A 17599-nucleotide genomic window follows, 5' to 3' on the forward strand; every position below is an offset into this window, starting at 1 on the left:
CCATTCTGACTGGTGTGAGGTGATACCTCATTGTAGTTTTGATTTGCATTCCTCTAAGGTTTAGTGATGTTGAGCATCCTTTCATGTGTTTGTTGGCAATCTGTATATCTTCTTGGAGAAATGTCTATTTAGGTCTTCTGCCCATTTTTGGATTGGGTTGTTTGTTTTTTTGTTATTGAGCTGCCTGAGCTGCTTGTAAATTTTGGAGATTAATCCTTTGTCAGTTGCGTCATTTGCAAATATTTTCTCCCATTCTGAGGGTTGTCTTTTGGTCTCGTTTATGTTTTCCTTTGCTGTGCAAAAGCTTTGAAGTTTCATTAGGTCCCATTTGTTTATTTTTGTTTTTATTTCCATTTCTCTAGGAGGTGGGTCAAAAAGGATCTTGCTGTGATTTACGTCATGGAGTGTTCTGCCTATGTTTTCCTCTAAGACTTTTATAGTGTCTGGTCTTACATTTAGATCTTTAATCCATTTTGAGTTTATTTTAGTGTATGGTGTAGGAAGTGTTCTAATTTCATTCTTTTACATGTAGCTGTCCAGTTTTCCCGGCACTACTTATTGAAGAGGCTGTCTTTTCTCCATTGTATATTCTTGCCTCCTTTATCAAAAATAAGGTAACCATATGTGCATGGGTTTATCTCTGGGCTTTCTATCCTGTTCCATTGATCTATCTTTCTGTTTTTGTGCCAGTACCATACTGTCTTGATTACTGTAGCTTTGTAGTATAGTCTGAAGTCAGGGTGCCTGATTCCTCCAGCTCTGTTTTTCGTTCTCAAGATTGCCTTGGCTATTTGGGGTCTTTTGTGTTTTCATACAAACTGTGAAATTTTTTGTTCTAAGTCTGTGAAAAATGCCAGTGTTAGTTTGATAGGGATTGCATTGAATCTGTAGATTGCTTTGGGTAGTAGAGTCATTTTCACAATGTTGATTCTTCCAATCCAAGAACATGGTATATCTCTCCATCTATTTGTATCATCTTTAATTTCTTTCATCAGTGTCTTATAATTTTCTGCATACAGGTCTTTTGTCTCTTTAGGTAGGTTTATTCCTAGATATTTTATTCTTTTTGTTGCAATGGTAAATGGGAGTGTTTTCTTAATTTCATTTTCAGATTTTTCATCATTAGTGTATAGGAATGCCAGAGATTTCTGTGCATTAATTTTGTATCCTGCTACTTTACCAAATTCATTGATTAGCTCTAGTAGTTTTCTGGTAGCATCTTTAGGATTCTCTATGTATAGTATCATGTCATCTGCAAACAGTGACAGCTTTACTTCTTCTTTTCTGATTTGGATTCCTTTTATTTCCTTTTCTTCTCTGATTGCTGTGGCTAAAACTTCCAAAACTATGTTGAATAAGAGTGGTGAGAGTGGGCAACCTTGTCTTGTTCCTGATCTTAGTGGAAATGCTTTCAGTTTTTCACCATTGAGGACGATGTTGGCTGTGGGTTTGTCATATATGACCTTTATTATGTTGAGGAAAGTTCCCTCTATGCCTACATTCTGCAGGGTTTTTATCATAAATCGGTGTTCAATTTTGTCAAAAGCTTTCTCTGCATCGCTTAAGATGATCATATGGTTTTTCTCCTTCAGTTTGTTAATATGGTGTATCAAATTGATAGATTTGCCTATATTGAAGAATCCTTACATTCCTGGGATAAACCCACTTGATCATGGTGTATGATCCTTTTAATGTGCTGTTGGATTCTGTTTGCTAGTATTTTGTTGAGGATTTCTGCATCTATGTTCATCAGTGATATTGGTCTGTAGTTTTCTTTCTTTGTGACATCTTTGTCTGGTTTTGGTATCAGGGTGATGGTGGCCTTGTAGAATGAGTTTGGTAGTGTTCCTCCCTCTGCTATATTTTGAAAGAGTTTGAGAAGGATAGATGTTAGCTCTTCTCTAAATGTTTGATAGAATTCGCCTGTGAAGCCATCTGGTCCTAGGCTTTTGTGTGTTGGAAGATTTTTAATCACAGTCTCAATTTCAGTGCCTTTGATGGGTCTGTTTATATTTTCTATTTCTTCCTGGTTCAGTCTTGGAAGGTTGTGCTTTTCTAAGAATTTTGTCCATTTCTTCCAGGTTGTCCATTTTATTGACATATAGTTGCTTGTAGTGATCTCTCATGATCCTTTGTATTTCTGCAGTGTCAGTTGTTACTTTTCCTTTTTCATTTCTAATTCTATTGATTCGAGTCTTCTCCCTGTTTTTTCTTGATGAGTCTGGCTAATGGTTTATCAATTTTGTTTATCTTCTCAAAGAAGGAATCAGCTTTTAGTTTTATTGATCTTTGCTATCGTTGCCTTCATTTCCTTTCTATTTATTTCTGATCTGATCTTTATGATTTCTTTCCTTCTGCTAACTTTGGGGTTTTTTTGTTCTTCTTTCTCTAATTGCTTTAGGTGTAAGGTTAGGTTGTTTATTTGTGATGTTTCTTGTTTCTTGATGTAAAATTGTATTGCTATAAACTTCCCTCTTAGAACTGTTTTTGCTGCATCCCATAGGTTTTGGGTCGTTGTGTTTTCATTGTCATTTGTTCTTAGGTATTTTTTTATTTCCTCTTTGATTTCTTCAGTGATCTCTTGGTTATTTAGTAGTGTATTGCTTAGCCTCCACGTGTTTGTATTTTTTACAGATTTTTCCTGTAATTGATATCTAGTCTGATAGCATTGTGATCGGAAAAGATACTTGATACAATTTCAATTTTTTAAAATTTACCAAGGCTTGATATGTGACCCAAGATATGATTGATCCTGGAGAATGTTCCATGAGCACTTGAGAAGAAAGTGTATTCTGTTGTTTTTGGATGCAATGTCCTATCAATATCAATTAAGTCCATCTTGTTTAATGTATCATTTAAAGCTTGTGTTTCCTTATTTATTTTCATTTTGGATGATCTGTCCATTGGTGAAAGTGGGGTGTTAAAGTCCCCTACTATGAGTGTGTTACTGTCGATTTCTCCTTTTATGGCTGTTAGCATTTGCCTTATGTATTGAGGTGCTCCTGTGTTGGGTGCATAAATATTTACAATTGTTATATCTTCTTTTTGGATTGATCCCTTGATCATTATGTAGTGTCCTTCTTTGTCTCTTGTAAGACTCTTTATTTTAAAGTCTATTTTGTCTGATATGAGAATTGCTACTCCAGCTTTCTTTTGATTTCCATTTGCATGGAATATCTTTTTCCATCCCCTCACTTTCAGTCTGTATGTGTCCCTAGGTCTGACGTGGGTCTCTTGTAGACAGCAAATATATGGGTCTTGTTTTTGTATCCATTCAGCCAGTCTATGCCTTTTGGCTGGAGCATTTAATCCATTTACATTTAAGGTAATTATCGATACGTATGTTCCTATTACCATTTTCTTAATAGTTTTGGGTTTGTTATTGTAGGTATTTTGCTTCTCTTGTGCTTCTTGCCTAGAGAAGTTCCTTTAGCATTTGTTGTAAAGCTGGTTTGGTGGTGCTGAACTCTCTCAGCTTTTGCTCGTCTGTAAAGGTTTTAATTTCTCCATCAAATCTGAATGAGATCCTTGCTGGGTAGAGTAATCTTGGTTGCAGGTTTTTCTCCTTCATCACTTTAAATATGTCCTGCCACTCCCTTCTGTCTTGCAGAGTTTCTGCTGAAAGATCAGCTGTTAACCTTATGGGGATTCCCTTGTATGTTATCTGTTGTTTTTCCCTTGCTGCTTTTAATATTTTTTCTTTGTATTTAATTTTTCATAGTTTGATTAATATGTGTCTTGGTGTGTTTCTCCTTGGATTTATCCTGTATGGGACTCTCTGCTCTTCCTGGACTTGACTATTCTCTTTCCCATATTAGGGGAGTTTTCAACTATAATCTCTTCAAATATTTTCTCACTCCCTTTCATTTTCTCTTCTTCTTCTGGGACCCCTACAATTCGAATGTTGGTGCATTTAATGTTGTCCCAGAGGTCTCTGAGACTGTCCTCAATTCTTTTCCCTCTTTTTTCTTTATTCTGCTCTGTGGTAGTTATTTCCACTATTTTATCTTCCAGGTCACTTGTCTGTTTTTTGCTTCAGTTAATCTGCTACTGATTCCTTCTAGAGAATTTTAAATTTCATTTATTGTGTTGTTCATCATTGTTTGTTTGTTGTTTAGTTCTTCTAGGTCCTTGTTAAACGATTCTTGTATTTTCTCCATTGTATTTCCAAGATTTTGGATCATCTTTACTATCATTACTCTGAATTCTTTTTCAGGTAGACTGCCTATTTCCTCTTCATTTGTTTTGTCTGGTGAGTTTTTATCTTGCTCCTTCATCTGCTGTGTGTTTCTCTGTCATCTCATTTTGCTTAACGTACTGTGTTTGGGTCTCCTTTTTGCAGGCTCCATGTTTGTAATTCCCATTGTTTTTGGTGTCTGCCCCCTCCCCGCTAAGGTTGGTTTAGTGGGATGTGTAGGCTTCCTGGTGGAGGGGACTGGTGCCTGTGTTCTGGTGGGTGAGGCTGGATCTTGTATTTGTAGTGGGCAGGACCAAGTCCGGTGGAGTGTTTCTGTGACCTTATTATGATTTTAGGCAGCCTCTCTGCTTATGGGTGGGGTTTTGTTCCTGTCTTGCTCATTGTTTGGCATGGGGTGTCCAGCACTGGAGCTTGCTCATTGTTGAATGGAGCTGGGTCTTAGTGTTGAGATGGATATCCCTGGGAGAGCTTTCGCCATTTGATATTACGTGGAGCTGGGAGGTCTCTGGTGGACCAATGTCCTGAACTCGGCTCTCCCACCTCAGAGGCTCAGGCTTGACACCCAGCTGGAGCACCAAAACGCTGTCAGCCACACGGCTCAGAAGAAAAGGGAGACAAAAAAGAAAGAAAGAAGGAAAAAAATAAAATAAGATAACTAAAATAAAAAATAATTATTAAAATTTAAAAAGTAACAAAAAAACAAAAAAAAGAAAGAAAGAAGAGAGCAACCAACTCAAAAAACAAATCCACCAATGATAACAAGCACTAAAAATTATAGCAAAAAAACACAGACAGACAGAACCCTAGGACAAATGGTAAAAGCAAAGCTATACAGACAGAATCACACAAAGAAGCATACACTTACACACTCACAAAAAGAGAAAAAGGAAAAAAAAATATATTATTTTAAAAAAAGGAAGAGAGCAACCAAATCAATAAACAAATCTACCAATGATAATAAACTCTAAATACTAAACTAAGATAAACATAAAACCAGAAACAAATTAGATGCAGAAAGCAAACCCCAGGTCTACAGTTGCTCCCATAGTCCACGGCCTCAATTTTGGGTTGATTCATTGTCTATTCAGATATTCCAGGGATGCAGAGTACCTCAAGTTGATTGTGGACATTTAATCTGCTGCTCCTGAGGCTGCTGGGAGAAGTTTCCCCTTCTCTTCTTTGTTAGCACAGCTCCGGGGGTTCAGCCTCATTTTCTGTTAATTTCTGAGGTTAAGAGACAGAGGGTCTGGTATATCCCATTTACCAACCAAAGAGACCTTTAATTTTCTAGTTTAAGCTTGGCCTCAGTTCATTTGTATCTTGGATCTGTGGGCTACTAATTATGGCCATTTTACTAAATGGTATAGTTCATATTTTTATTTAATATGTTGTTAATGAAAAGCAACTGTTCTCTTCATTAAAATTCAAAGAGAGTAGGAATTGAGGGTAAAAAATTAGCCCATATGCAGTCTTCCATATGCATATCGTGTTTCATAATAAAAAGGAGTTAGAGTGGAAGAATTAACTGTAAGAAGATGGGAAAATGATATCTAGTAACAAGTAGCAACAGAATTCCTCTAAGGAAGGAACTGTATTTACTTGGGAAAATACCTTGACCAATATGCTTGGAGATAGAAAAATAAATCTCCAAGGGATCTGGATGAGAGTGGAACTGTTTTGCTAGAGGTGAGAGGAGGTTTGGTCCATTGCTCCAGAGAGAGAAGGGAGATGGAGATAGAGATGGAGATGGAGACAGAGATGGAGGATATGGAGATGGAGGTGGAGATGGAGGTAAAGGTGGAGGTGGAGGTTGTGGGGTGAATGAATGAATGACCAATAGTGGACAAAGGGCCAGAGAGATGACAGAAGCTGCAAGGTAGTGAAGTGACTCCTTCTCTCTGACCCCTCAGATCCTCCGTAAAGAAACTGAAATGTTTGGTGGTGATAGATCTGTTATAGAAAGAACATACTTTTGACTCAGGTCATGGGGTGAAGCTGAGGCAGTTCAGGTGGCCACAGAGGTCTGAGGTGGCTGGGGGCATTGTAGAAATCTTGCAGAATGGGGATTCAGTCCAAGGTGGAAGGTGGCGGAGGTAGGTCTTTTATCTACATAGGTTGCATATTATGGTGGCTTAGAGTAGTGCATCTCAAGTTTTCATGATCATATTGTCAACTGGGAATCTTGTTAAAAACACTGATTCTGAATCCAGACCTCTGGGGCAGGGTCTGGGATTCTGTATTCCTAACAAAGCTCCTGGGGGAAGCCCGTGATGCTGCTCAACAGACCACACTTGGAGTAGCAAAGTGGCTCCAGGACCAGATTTCCCAGGTTCAAATCTAGTTTTACCACGTATTTACTGTGTGACTGAGAGGAAATTATTTCACTTGCTTTTGCCCGTTTTCTCAACCATGACGTGGAGGCAATACCTCGTAGGGTTGCTATGAAGATTAAATGAGTTAATGTATGTAAAATGCCTAGAACAGTGAGTAACTGACAGATAAAGGAGCTATATTAGGGTTAACTTCAGCTGCAGTTATTGTTGTTGGTATTATTATTATTACTATTATTATTTACTTACTTGGAAACGAAACCTATCCTACGAAGAGCTGAGAATTTCTTAAGACTCAGTCTGTTGCAGCAGCACAAGCTTGGACTTTAATTATGAGACAAAGGTGGGTTCAAATCCCACCTCCATGACCTGGATCATTCACTCCCTTCTGCCCTTGCAGTGAATTAGTTTAAATTCCAAAACTTGCTGAAAAGTTACCTAGGCATGCGTGCTAATTTTTTTCCCTAAAACTTGAGACTACGTAAGAGTGCATTTCGTTGGGACTCGAAGGCCAACATTACCATCCAGGGAATTCCTCTCTTCGGCATTGCATTTTCTAGATATCTCTATTATCATTGTGTTATGTTGTAAATACCTGGTTAGGTGCCCATTCCCCCTCCCTATTCAGTTGAGCCTGGCTGGGGCACAGGTTGGAAATACTCTTCTTCTCACCCCTCTACCCCCTACCCCGCCAGCACCTGGCATGGAGTTTGGCACACGGTGTGTGTGAACTCTCAATTAATATGGCGAAAAATCATCTGCCTGTAGTCAAGAGAGGCAGAAAAATCATACATTTAAAAAAATCATGTATTCATTTCATTTTGACTTTCACTTAGTCTACTTCATCATTTTTTTAGAATTTACCTACACCAAGGAATTTATTATCAGCATCAAATACATGGTGGTACACATACTTACTTACTTGGATTGATAAACAATGTATGTTTATCAATGGAAGGATGGAAGGATCCATAAATGTTTGTGTTTGCTGTGAATATAAATTAATTTTTTCATACTTATCAGATATGGAATGAGAGAGATATCTTCCACTTAAAGCAAACCTTACACGGGAGCGTTTGTATTTACAGAATAGATAAATTGAAGAGCAAATATTTATTTAGCAAAATTCTTCTTTGCATAAGGTTTCAAGATAGCTGTTTTATGTAACTAGTCACTGAATAAACTTAGATGTGTTTCGCACCCAACATCATCAGCCATCCAGCTGGGGTGTCAAAGGGGCTCATTCGTAGAGATATTCTAGGAACAAAGGAGCTAAATATACATTTGACAGAACTGCTAGATAGTAACTTGATCCACTACAAGATTCTAAAGTGGTTTGGTGATAGGCTCTCAGACTTAATTTCTAAATCCTCCTACTTAGGAAATTTCTACAGCTGGTACTATGACTTCTGGAGTATTCCAGCAGAAGTTCTCAAGAGAATCCAACCCTACTTCTGTTCAGCTATTGGTTTCTGGTCACCCAGATTATAGAATACTGGAGATGGAAGATTTCCTGGAGATGGAAGATTTCTTAGAGATGGACTCTTTTGCTTCTCAAAGTATGGTTATGGTCAGTCCCACGGACACCACCCACGAGCTTGTTGGAAATGGAGAATTGCAGGGCTCTCTCTAGACCTAGTAAATCAGAATCTGCACTTTGACAAACTCCCCAGGAGATTCTTATACACAGTGAAATGGGAGAAGGCTGAGTCCATCCTCAATGCCCTCACACCCCACATGGCTAGCTGCGTTGAATGACTGTTGTCCCCGCCCTAAGAACATTTGGAAAGAAAACAGAGTCATTAACAGATCCTGTCTTGGTTAGGGGAGTAGTTGCCGTTTTAAAGGTCAGAAGTGCTATTCCCAAGACCAAAGAAAGAACAAGATCCAAAAAATATGTTTAGGAATGTCAGTCGCCTGGGGCCCGAGTTTGTTAGAACAAGTCAGCTTGTTAAGGAAAACCTGGTGGTCACTTTATCTGTGGGCCACCCAACACTCATCAAAATGAATGGATTTCGTTTTATGGAAATTTTGGACACCAATAGCACTGCTTTTAAAAGATTTGGGGGGAGTAAGAAGTGGTGTGAATGGGCATGAATGTGGTGCTCACGAGGAAAATACAGTAACAGCTAAATTCACGCATGAGTTCCACATCCAAACTTGGGAGTGACGCATTAAACAGCACACAGAGAGTGCTTGCATTGCAAAAGGCGGCAGAATATTAGGAAGAGGAAATGGAGCTAATGGCTTTGATCTTTTCTGCAACAGGTTCTATGCAGGACTCTGTAATAAAATGAACATGAGAATATACCCACATTTTGTTCAGACCAAGAAGGGTCAAGCTCCTATAAGAAGAAGTGTCTTTCAGTAGAATGTTCTAGATGAATCATATCCTTGATAACAACGATGGAAAAGAAAAAATTAACAATAATATTCCTTTGCTCCTGGGCAACACGGATTTGGCCAAAAAGTTCGTTCGGGTTTTTCCTGAAGATGTTACAGAAAACCCGAATGAATATTTTGGCCAGCCCAATACTCTAGAGGAATTAGCTTTCAGTTCAAAAGGAAAATCTGAGGAGAGATTCTGATGTCCCCAAGATCTGAAGACCCAAAGAGGAAAGCTGCCTTCCAGAAGCTCCAGGCAAAAAAAAAGGAGCTTCAAGAGTTGCTCTAAAAGACTTTACACATTTAATTACCCCTAGGAAGGGTCACAAGACAGAGGTGGGAGCTGGACCTGGCCCAAAGCAAATACAATAAACTCTTTGTTATTTGGTGCATGTAGATTAGATTAACAAAAAATGATACTTAACCCATTTACCTACTTTTCCCAAGAACTTTTTCAAATCCTTTGTTTGAACCTATGGAAACTATGGTTTTGATTTGAAAAGATAAAAGGGTTTAAGCTTCTAATACTGGTTTATTATCCTGGCTAACTGATTAAGGGAACCAAGTGAAATACATACTTACACCATTGTTTCTATCTAAATCAGTATTTTACAAAAGCTCATTTTTTTCTCCAAATTCACCTCTAGTTTTTTACTGTATAAATGCTTTAAAATATATTCATAATTGTCATTTCTCGGGAACTTCTGAGATCTATTTTGTTTTTACCGCTCTTATGCTGTAACCCAGTGCTGTCCACTAAAAATAGAAAGGGAGCCACAAATGCAGGCACATGTGTAACTTGAAGTTTTCCAGTAACCACATTAAAAGAGAAAAACAAGTGAAATTTATTCTAATATTAAGTTTCACATAACTCAATATCCAAAATATCATTCTCACAAATAACCAATATAAAAATCATGGAGCTTTTTACATTCTCTTTTCCATGCTAAGTCTTTGAAATGCTTGTGCGTTGCACACTTACAGGACATCTCCCTTCAGACTAGCCACATGTCAAGTGCTCAGAAGCCAACGCATGGCTAGTGGCTTAGGAGAACCTGAAGAAAACTAAGGACTTCCTCCCAGAAAAATTCTCACCAGTACACATCCCCCATAAACTTTCAAGGGATTCATGAACTCCTTGAAACTACCTTGGACTTCCTGTCATAAAGTAATCCCAAGCGGCCATAATTCCATCACTAATCTCCCAATTTTTCGTAATGTTGAGCATTGGGGGGTTATATACATTATTTAAAGAGAACGTTTTAGATCATTTCTATAGATGAAAAATGTGTCATTTTCCAAAAGATAACTGTAACAAAAATATTTAACTATTTCTATTATTTTTGTAATGAAAGTACAGTTGATTTACAATGTTTCAGGTGTACAGCAAAGTGATTCTGTCTCATATATATGTATGTATGTGTGTGTCTGTGTGTGTGTATATATTCTTTTTCGGATTCTTTTCCATTAAAGGTTATTACAAGGTATTGAATATACTTCCCTGTGCTATACAGCAGGTCCTCGTTGGTTACCTATTTTATATGTAGTAGTGTGTGTCTGTTAACCCCAAACTCCTAATTTATCCCTCCCGCAACGTTTCCCCTTTGGTAACCAGAAGTTTGTTTTCTATGTCTGTGAGTCTACTTCTGTTTTGTAAATAAGTTCATTTGTATCATTGAAAAATATTTAACTATTAATTTGTTTTCATGGTTCATCCACAGACCTACCTCCTAAATTCATCCCTCCTATCACGCACAGCACTTAGGGCTGGGGGAACAGATGAAGAACTTGCTCTAAGCCTTGTCTGATACGGCGCAGGAGTGGAAGGGAGTCTCTGGAGACCCAGTGCTAGGTCACTATAGCAACAGAACTGGTTGAGCTATCAGGTCTGTACAGCGGGACGGGGATTGGGGGCATACAGCTGCTCAGGGTCATTCACTGTGGCATGGTTCATGGACAATACAATGGTGGGGATTTTCTTCCTTCTACTGATAAATTTGCTTCCCTGCCTCTTGCCAGGAGATAGATCTTAAGCTCTGCCCTCTTGGGAGAAATGGGGCTGGGAAGGTGAGGGCAGGAGAGCTGGGGTGTTGACTCAAATGAGGTCTGCTCTAGGCTTAAAGACATGGGCCTTTGCTCTCGCCATCTTTGCTGGCTTCCTCCAGTCCCAGTCCACTGGGTGAGGCCCCGTGGACAGAGGGGAAAGGCAGCTCATAACTTGTCAGATGACCTTCCTGCAGCATTGACCTCAACTCCAGGCTGCAAATTCAAATGCCAGCAAAAGCTGGGCAGGTAACTTAAACGAGTCACTTCTTAAGGAACTGGAAATTTGAACTTTTTTTAAAATAAATTTATTTATTTTATTTTATTAATTTTACTTTTGGCTGTGTTGGGTCTTTGTTGCTGTGCGTGGGCTCTTCTCTAGTTGTGGCGAGCGGGGGCTATTCCTCGTTGTGGTGCGCGGGCTTCTCATTGCGGTGGCTTCTCTCGTTGTGGAGCACGGGCTCTAGGCACAAGGGCTTCAGTAGTTGTGGCTCGCGGGCTCTAGAGCGCAAGCTCAGTAGTTGTGGCTCATGAGCTTAGTTGCTCCTCGGCATGTGGGATCTTCCCAGACCAGGGCTCGAACCTGTGTCCCCTGCATTGGCAGGCGGATTCTTAACCACTGTGCCACCAGGGAAACCTCCAGAAATTTGAACTTTTGAGTGAAATGCCCTGTTCTTTCAAATGCTGACTCCTTTATTGTTGTTGTTGTAATTTTATTTAACACTGTATCTACTAATCAGAACACTGATGCAGGGTGGACTAGGCCAGCAAGATGCCACCTGAGTCTTCAGCCAAAACATCAGTGGTGGTTCTCCATCAGGAACTGCCTCCGTGCATTTTGTTGATCTCACAGTGGGCTGGGTGCTGGGATGCCACTAGCCTTGGGGACCTCAATACAAGGGGCAGTTCTGTACCCAAAGATCTGTCCTGCCCCAAATGCTGTAATGCCCCAGCTGAGAAACACTGAAAGAGTAGTGGGACTTCTCTAGTTCCCCGTAGGGTATCCAAGTTCAACTCGGGTTTGGGACCAAGGCCCTCTTTGGTAGCGAGGAAAAAAATGTATTTTCCGGGAGCATCTATTTCCTTTGGGTTGCACAGGTGTGACGGACACAGTAGGTTTCAAGGATTGGAGGTTCTGACCACCTTTGGCTTCTCTCACATTTCTGCAAAGCTTTGCAAAAAGACTTTAGAGACAGATTTTCTTTCCCCTTTTCTGGCTTTTGTATGATTCCACTCTTCAGAGTTTTCACTTTTTTTTTAAAGTGAGTTTCAAACAGTGGGACCCCAAGGAAATAACTTGATTCAAGGTTTACAACTAAGAAAAGGTCTGGGTTGCAAAAATCCCATTATAGTTCAGCTGAACTCTTTATTCACTCATTTCCCCCAGAAGGAGTTATGCTACAGCTGTGACCTCCTGAGAGGGATACATCTTCACTATTCGTTGGTTGAACAAATTGAGTTTCCACTAATTCTCTGTCCCACATGCACTCCAGTTCAGCTGAAGTGTTTGTTGGGTTTTGTTCAGTGATGATCTCCTTTCCTGACCCAAAGAGGGTCTCTACGATCCATTGTCTGAGATTCATATGAATGATGGAGCCTCATCTAGGCTTCTGGTGGTCTCTCATCTATCTATCTATTTATAACTTTTTACTGAGTATCACATGCATATGCTAAAGTATGTAAGACTTGATGACTTTTTAAAATAGGTATCACCCATGTCACCACCACTCAGAAGAGGACACAGAACTTTTCCACACCCCAGAGGGCTCTCTTATGCCTCTTCTGCCCCCGCATCAGAGCCACAGGATTTACCTGTGGTTCTGATGGGGGGGTATTTACCACTATTCTGATTTCCATCACCATTGGTTCATTTTTTTACCTGTCCTTCAACTTCCCATACGTGAAATTACATAAATACTCTTTTGTATTCGACACCTTTTGCTGCATTGAGACATTCACGCATATTGGTGCGGTTATCAGTATTTTATTCTTTTTATCGCTGAGTAGCATTGATTATGTGAATGTCCTACCGTTTGTTTATTCATTCTCCTGTTGGTAGACGTTTGGGTCGTTTCTGGTTTGGAGCTGTCTTTTGGAGAGCGTATGCATTTCTCTTGGATATATACCAGGGAGTAGAAATGCTAGTTCGTAGGGTAGATGTATGCTTAACTGTATTAGGAACTTTCAAACAGCTTCCCAAAGTGGTTGTATAAACTTCCAGAGCCACCAGCAGAGCATAAGACTTCTAGTTGCTCCAGTCCTCTCCAACACTTGATAATGTCGGTCTTTTTAATTTTAGTAATTCTGGTGAGTGTGTAGTGATATCTCACTGTGGCCTTGATGTGCACTGTCACCTACAATAAGCGAGTCAAAAAGATGCTTAAAGTTCATGAAGAAGCTTTTAAAGTCTTGGCTCAGTCAGCTACACATGCAATAGTTATTAACCCTTTTCAGGAATCCGAATTATTCCTCCTTCCTGATGGTGCAATCATTCCAGCTTTCTCAAAGGTGAAAATTCCTCAGCCACACCCCTGGTGCAGTATCCCCAGCGTACGGCCCCGATACGCGGTGTAGCCCCAGCATCACCACCGTAAGCACCTGGCGATGAGTTTGCCTGTTCCGTAAGTACGCAACGCACATTTATGGGGCACGCACTTTGTTGCAAGCACTGTGCTGGGCATGGAGGAGGCAACGGGGACCGAGGCACAGTCCTTCTCTGGACAGGCTCACAGTCTAGAGAGGGAGACAAAGTGAGCAGACGAGTGTCATGCAGTCTGAGTGCTTTGAGAAATGTGTACCTTCAGGGGGCTTTGAAGCCCAGAGTAAAGATGCTTGGAGAGATCAAGGAAAGGCTTGCCAGGAAGAGTGATAACCGAAGCGAGGGTTTCAGAAAGCAGAGGGAGGGCACCCCAGGCAAGGCGGCTGCAATGCAGAGGCGTGGAGGTGAGCCCCTGGACGGGTTACCAGCACTGCCAGGGCAGCTGGAGCGTAAGGCTTGTGCAGGAGACGCAGCCAGGACGTCTGCAGGGCCAGATCATGCAGGGTGCACTTAGGCGAAGGTGTATGTTACAGAGTCTCAGCCTAGAGAATCTCCTTCTTGGTTTACCCACAAGCAAAAAGAATCAAGACTTCCCTTTGGCTGTTGTCTCTGAGTTTGGACTTCTACTCACCTTTTGAAGTTAAATTGCATGATGGTCAACGGCTTTCTACCTTCTTATCTGGACCCGAACACATTTTCTATTAAACAGTTTGCAAACAACGTGTACTTTCTCATAGATGGTAGCCTGAGAGTTTTATTTTCCCCACTAGGTTTTTTTTTTTCCTTATGTGCCATCCAGACCCACATCCCTCGCCCGTGCAATAGCCCTGAATGTGGCATACACCCACTTTCAGTTTTCTTGCAGAATGGAGTTTTCTTCTCAGTGTTAATATCCTTCCTTCTGATTGGAGGAGACAGACATTTACATTCCTAATCAAGCATCTTCTCTTCTAAACCAAGTCCGTCCTAATCATGTGCAAAACCTTCTCCCTCCAGCACAGCCAAGGAGGCCATGGGGTATCAGAATGACTTCCTTCCACTGTATTAAACAAACTCTCATGTAACGTGTCCCTTCCCATTTTCCAGGCGGTATTCAAACCACGTGACACATAGCAATTCATTTACTCCTCACTCCCACCCAAGAGCTGGACAATATCACCTCCGTGGACAGAGGGGAACTGAGGCAGCAAGGGGGGTGGGAACTTGTTCAAGTCACAGACAAGATGTGACCCACATATTCATTCTTGTCAGCACGGTACCATGCTGTGCTGCTGCTTCCTGGTGAAACCTCCAGGAGAAACTCAGAGAAAAAAAAGTTCACTCAGCAAACATGTATTGAGCAACTGCCTGGTGGGTGAGTCAGCAACACCTCTGCCCCAGGAACTCTTTGCCTATTTGACGAGACAGGAAAAAAAATGTTTTCAATGCATTGTGAACCCAGGGAGGGAAAGAGGGAACTAACTAAGCCTGGGGACAGGAGGGAATGGCTTGGGCTTCAAAGACAGGCTCAGCCCTTGTGGGAAGGCGTGAACAGAAGGGGCGACTGTCAGAGGCCAGAGAGGGAAAGGGCTTTGGAAGGGTCACGTGTGCTGGGGGTGAGAGATGTGAGGTGTACAGGTGAAGGTGAGTATGGGAGACGGGACAGGGGGAGAAGCAGCTCTGGGGGCTAGATCGGAGGGTCTCCTTTGCAGGCTGGAGATCACAGCTCATCTGGTAACCAGTGGGAAGCCATTGAGGGTGTTACATAGAGGGCAGAGGTGACGGACCACCTTCACTGTTGTAACCCAGGAGAGGATGAAATCTCATCGTGTGGGCATTTGGAATCTAGGAGTATCAGGTGGCTTGGCAATAAAATGTGGAGTCTGAACGACAACATGCAGAGGGGGGACATGCAAGGGAAGGGGACAGACAGGGAAGAGCAAAAGGGGAGGAAGGGCTTCCCTGGTGGCGCAGTGGTTGAGAGTCCCCTGCCGATGCAGGGGACACGGGTTCGTGCCCCGGTCCGGGAAGATCCCACATGCCGCGGAGCGGCTGGGCCCGTGAGCCATGACCGCTGAGCCTGCGCGTCCGGAGCCTGTGCTCCGCAACGGGAGAGGCCACAGCAGTGAGAGGCCCGCGTACCGCAAAAAAAAAAAAAAAAAAAACAAGTGGGGGAGGAAGAAGAAAGGGAGAGAGAGAGAGAGAGAGAATGATGTTTGCTGAAAGAGAGGATCGGGGAAGAGAGGAGGGAAAGCATGAAAGGTGGGAAAGAAAGAAAATTTATCAGGACCTTAAAAATATCTCATGGTAACGTTACTGGCAAAGTCTACATACGATTGAGGCTTTGGGAAGTATTTTCTCAGCCAGCGTTTGTTTTGGTGGCTCCTCGCCCGTCACTGTCGTGCCTCTATAACCACCCATTGAGATGCCTAATATCTGCAGATAGTTCGACAGGTTTATGTAAGGCTTCATTTAGGGGCCTTGCCTTGGCATGCAGACAGCTTCCAGACCTTACACACCAACAGAAACATATTATCTGAAGAGTGCAAGAAAGCAAATTAAATTCATTGCTCAGCACCCCAGCATCAAACAAGCACTGCCCTATGGGACATTTTCAGAATAATGCTTTTCTTTAAAAAAAAAAAAAAAAAAGAGAGAGAGAGAGAAAGCCATTTGAAATTCAGCCTCACCAGCCTGAATTTCCCAACCCAAGGAAACTTCCAATAGATGGGAATCACAAGCCTTATTTCAAGCCAAATTATTCTTGTCCTCTTTGCCAGTGGTAAGCAGCGGAATTAGTGGAGGGAAGGATTATGCTGCAATTATGCTGATCGGGCTGGGCGGCAATAGGAGAGAAGTAAGTTCTCATCGTCTCAGGACCTGTAGACATGGATAAGGTAGCATGTCAGGTGTTAGCTGTCCAGGCAGCCTCCTGGTGTTAGAGGAGTCTCCTTTCACTGGGGGTTTAGGTTACCACCAGCTTTGCACATCTTCCTGCTGCAGGACTGGCTTCTGGGAGCAATCCCAGAGCCAGAGAACAGCCCCAAGTCGTGAATTGTTTGTCTGGGAGGGTCGTGATGCCAGCCCAGCGTCAGTCCGCACTGGCATCTAAGATGCACGTCAAGAGCGTCTAATTGGGGTCTCTCAGCCTCAGAAGTGTGGGACATGGCTGTGGGTTCCAGGCAGTTTCTGTGCTTAGAAAGCCTTCATTCCACCTGGCTTGGAGGTAGAAGAGGGGCAGATCATGCTGAGGCTGTGGAGATGTCAGCAGATCCTGAGAGTCCGTAGGACCGTTGGGTAAGTGTCCAGCACCCCGTGACGGATGCTCTCGGTGTGAATGCTGCGGGCATTTTGTTACAATTCAAGGGTAGGGTCAAGGCCTGTCCATCTTCAGGGCACAGTTTTCCAATGGCCAACTTTTCTTAAAGTTCTAATGTATCATTGCTAAGGGTGAGATTACACAAATGTACTTACCAGTATTTTTCATCTATCTTGAATTGGAGCACAAAGACAAGGCAAAGAAAATATCACTCCTGGATTTCAGGCTTTTTTTTTGGTGGAGGATGGGGGGAAAGAAGGTAATAAAGGGATATAGATTACAATGCTGTGTTTTCTAAAGTTTAAAATTTTTAAAGAGATTTGTAAAAGAAAAACTGTCTCCTTATTCTTAAATAGAATATTGAATGCATATGTGAATAGGCCATTGTAATCAGTTCCTAGTGCCATACTTTGAGGGACACTGAGTGTCCTCAAGGGCCACATCTGAGGGGACAGCAGGGTATGTTCCCTGGAGGTTGCAGCTTTGGAGATGCTCCATGTTCTGTAGGAAAGGTGGGGAGACCTGGGGGTGTTCAATCTGGAGACAAGGCTGTTGTTGTGATTGCAGCTGTTTTCAAGTAGAAGGATGAGGTACCGAGTAAGAAGACTGCTTGTCCTGTATTTCCCGAGGAAAAGGGTTTCGTCCTTTGGGGAAAGGCATGACAGACCTCTCTGGCAACCTGATTTTCTAAAAACCACATAGGCTTTCTCCCCAGAAAGCGCACTTATATCAAAGCAAAATTGACCCGTGATATCAGGGATTTCATGGAACCTTGTATAAAGTCCATGTAAAGAATTCCCATTTCA

General features: G+C 41.7%; 1 protein-coding gene across 5 annotated transcripts in view; it reads left to right on the plus strand.

Moving 5' to 3' along the window:
• The window catches only part of THRB (thyroid hormone receptor beta), a 392434-nt gene that overhangs the window by 174453 nt on the left and 200382 nt on the right, over positions 1–17599 (plus strand). The window contains exon 1 of one of the 5 annotated variants that reach the window (XM_079923065.1): positions 10559–10799. The exons of the other annotated variants lie outside the window; for them this stretch is intronic. The gene's annotated coding sequence lies outside the window, so the exon portion shown is untranslated. Of the gene's footprint in view, positions 1–10558; positions 10800–17599 lie in introns of those variants that run through there. 5 annotated transcript variants of the gene reach the window in all.

The sequence above is a fragment of the Stenella coeruleoalba genome (assembly GCF_951394435.1).
Source record: "Stenella coeruleoalba genome assembly, chromosome: 5".
Lineage (NCBI taxonomy): Eukaryota > Metazoa > Chordata > Mammalia > Artiodactyla > Delphinidae > Stenella > Stenella coeruleoalba.